The following is a 3,955-nucleotide window of genomic DNA, read 5'->3' as shown; positions in this document are numbered from 1 at the left end:
CTATTTTATATTCTTGCCTCCTTTGTCATAGATTGATTGACCACATAGGCATGGGTTAATTCTGGGTTCTCTATTCTCCATTGATCCGCGTGTCTGTTTTATACTAGTACCATGCCGTTTCGATTACTATAGCCGTGTAGTACAGTTTGATATAATGTGTATCGTGATACCTTCGACTTTGTTCTTCTTCAAGATGGCTGTGGCTATTTGGTACCTTTTATAGTTCCCTATAAATTTTAGGATTATCTGTTCTAGTTCTGTGAAAGATGCCATTGGCATTTTGATAAGGATTACACTGAATGTATAGATTGCTTTGGGCAGTAAAGACATTTTAACATTGTTAATTCTTCTCAACCCTGAGCATGGTATATGCTTCCATTTATTTGTTTCTTCTTCAGTGTCTTATAATTTTCTGAGCACATGTCTTTTACATCCTTGGTTAAATTTATTCCTAGGTATTTTATTTTTTATTTTTTTTGATATAATTGTATACCAACTAGGATTTTTTTAAAAAAATTCTCTTTCCAATAATTTGTTACTGGTGCAATCAGAAAGAAAAGTTAAAAAACAAATCACAATTAGTATACAGTACACCTGATTTCTGAATATTAATTTTGTATCTTGATGCTTTACTGAATTCAATTTTCGGTTCTAATAGTTTTTTGGTGGAATCCTTAGGGTTCTCTGTATACAGTATCGCCTCATCTGCAAATAATGATAGTTTTACTTCTTTCTTTTTAATTTGAATACCTTTTATTTCTTTTTCTTGTCTGCTGCGCTAGGACTTCTAGTACTGTCTTGAATAAAATGGTGAAATGTACATCATTGTCTTGTTCCTGATATTAAAGAAAACGCTTTTAGCTTTTCCCCATTGAGTATGATGTTACCTGTGTGTCATATATCGTCTTTACTATGTTGAAGTATATTCTCTCTATTCCCATGTTGCTGAGAGTTTTTATCATAAACGAATGCTGGATTTTGTCAAATAATTGCATTAATTTTTAATTGGGTTGTTCAAATCTTCTGTATCCTTATTTGCATGTTTGTTTCCTGAATGCTCATTCAAATTCTGAGAGAGGTATGTTAAAATTTCTAAGTATGGGGGTGGATATGTCAAATTTGAGCATTCTGCCAGCTTTTTCAACTCAGTGCAATGTCATTTGATGTGAGAGTGTTTATGGTTGTTATACTATTTTGGTGGGTTGTAATTCTTATCAATAATTATCCCTTTAATCCAATAATGGCTTTTTTTTTTTTTATGTCTACTTTGACATTAATAGAGTCGCTTCTATTTTCATCCTCCTTGTGTTAGTTTGGAATGTTTTGATTTATTACTTTATCTTAATATATCTGTTTTGTTTGATTTAGGTATATCTTATAAACATATTGATGGCCTTTTTGCTTTTATTAATATAGGCCTTTAGCTGATTCACATTCGTTTTGACTACTGTTATGACTGTTCTTATTTCTACCATCTTATTTTAAGCTCTTGGTTTTTTGTTTATAATGCTTTCTTATTTTTTCCTTGATTCTTCCTGGATGCATTATGCTTGCTTGCTTGCTTGCTTGCTTCCTTCCTTTCTTCCTTCTTTTTCATTAGCAAACTTTACTTTTTAGAGTACCCGTAGATCTACAGAAAAATTGAGCAGAAAATACTTAGAGCTCCCACATCCCCCATTATCTTCACTTCTCCGCTCCATAAACAATTTCCCCAATTTAACATTTTATGTTAGTGTGGTATATTTCTTATAATTCATGAATGAGTATTGATACATTATTATTAACTAAAGTTCATAGTTTACATTAGGGTTAACTTGGTGTACAGTTCTGAGTTTTGGCAAATGCATAATATCATGTATTCTCCATGACAGTATCTTACAGAATGATTTCACTGCCCTAAAAATGCCCTGTGCTCCATCTGTTCATCTCCCTCTTCCTCCCTACTGCAGTCCCTGATAACCACTGACCTGTTTATTGTCTCTGTAGTTTTGCCTTTTCTATGATGTCATAAAGTTGGAATTGTATATTGTGCCTTCTTTTTAAAATTTATCTTTGCTTCCTTTTAAAAAAGTAAGATTATATATTAAATCAGTTTTAGGTTCACTGCAAAATTAAAGAAGGAATGTACAGAGATATACCATATACCCCCTATCCATACATATGTGTAGTCTCCCTCTTTTGTTATGCTTTCTTTATTCCTTTCCCCCTCTCTAGATATCTGCATGCATGAGTGTGCACACACACACAGACACACACACACAGACACACACTACACACTTGCAAGAGGGCTAATACATCCACATGGAATGAAGTTAAAGGAATTCTAATATAGGTGAGAGCTGAATTATTCAGTTGATTTAATAAAGTTCACAAAATCTCTGGAGTATTTGGAAGAACTCCTATCCTCTGTTTCACATTATTTAAATTATCTGAAATATAATCTAGTTCTTATTTCTGTTTACTGCCTAGTCACAGCCAAAAAGGATTTGATGTTGCTTTTGTTGTGTCTTGCAAATATTATTCAACAGATAGCAAGATTATAATTGTAAACTGATCTGTTTTTATTATATTTAGTTTAGCATTATTGGGTTTGAACTATATAATCAGGCTTTGGCAGTGAAAGTTATCCTCAGAAATCTAATATTAATATTAAGGCCATTTTCTTTAGCTCTTGTATCTGGAACATGTGATTAAGACTAAAAGTTTGAATTCTCCACACTGGTGTTTTTGTTTTAGCACACCATTATCTAGTTTAAAGGTGCAGTGTTGAAATTATAAGCTGTTATGACTAATGTTTAAGGGTGAGCAAATTTTATTCTATTGGTATGTAGGTGTGCTATAAATTTGTTGAATGGATGAATGTAAGTATACTAAAATAATTTCAAACAAATAATTATGCTTTACCTTTTTTTTTTTTTTTTTTAGGTGAGGCAACACTTGGTTGACCTCACGGATCACACAGAACTTGTCAGTTTATAATCTCTTATTTTTTATTATTTTTTACACCTACATAACCTGGTCTTCCTAGGTGGTCTCCCATCCAAGTACTAACCAGGCCCAACCCTGCTTAGCTTCTGAGATCAGACAAGATTAGGCTTGTTCAGGATGGCATGGCCATAGACTATGCTTTACCTTTTTGTTATTAAATATTTATGAGATGATTAGAGATCTCACTGAAGAAATGGAAGAAAGGTGAGAAGGATGAGAAGAATGGAAAATGTCCTTTTAAAATTATATAAGCAATGACTTTATGTTGAATTTCTATGAAATTCTCATTGTTGGTCATTAGTTCACTTTATAAAACCAGTTTATTGTAGAGATTGCTGAGTAGATGTAATAGGTGCATCAAAGCTAGCAGTCATTAGTGCTATTTACTAAATATCACCAGTTATCTGTCCTCTAGGTATGTGGTAGAATCATATTTCTCGGTGCCTTTGTGATTGTATGAGCCTATATGACTACTTGTGGATAATGAATTGAAAACAGAAATGATACAATAAATGTCACAGTTAAGCCAGAGCATTTCGTTGGTGAGGTAAGACTTCTCAGCGCTCCCTTTTCTTCATTAGCCTGGGTTCTGGAGTGAGAGTGACATAAAGTACCCAGCTGAGTACCAAGAGTCATGTGTTGAGCATGTACTGTGAATTAGAAATAAGTCTTTCTTGTTTAAGACACTAAGAATTGGGTAATTTGTTAGTGTAGCATAACCTAGCCCATTATAAACAATATACAGAATTTAAACAACTTACTTCAAAGGGAAACTTTGTTTAAACTCTTGCTTTGAATGCTATTTCTGGGTCCAACTTTGCCCTGTTTCTTATGGCCCTTTAATAACTTTTGGATTTTATTTCAACATTGCATCTTTAATCTTACTGCCTTGCCCAGCTGATAGGAACAAATAAAACACATATTACTTTTTTTTATAACTTTAAGATTTGAGGCATGTACTTTCTCT

General features: G+C 32.9%; 1 pseudogene; it reads right to left on the bottom strand.

The window, feature by feature from the left end:
* Positions 1 to 3,003: 3,003 nt before the first annotated feature.
* Positions 3,004 to 3,122, bottom strand: LOC112475135 (annotated as a pseudogene).
* Between the last annotated feature and the right edge of the window lie 833 nt (positions 3,123 to 3,955).

The sequence above is a fragment of the Pteropus alecto genome, unplaced genomic scaffold (assembly GCF_000325575.1).
Source record: "Pteropus alecto unplaced genomic scaffold, ASM32557v1 scaffold50, whole genome shotgun sequence".
Taxonomy (NCBI): domain Eukaryota; kingdom Metazoa; phylum Chordata; class Mammalia; order Chiroptera; family Pteropodidae; genus Pteropus; species Pteropus alecto.
This window is presented reverse-complemented; position numbering and strand designations above follow the sequence as displayed.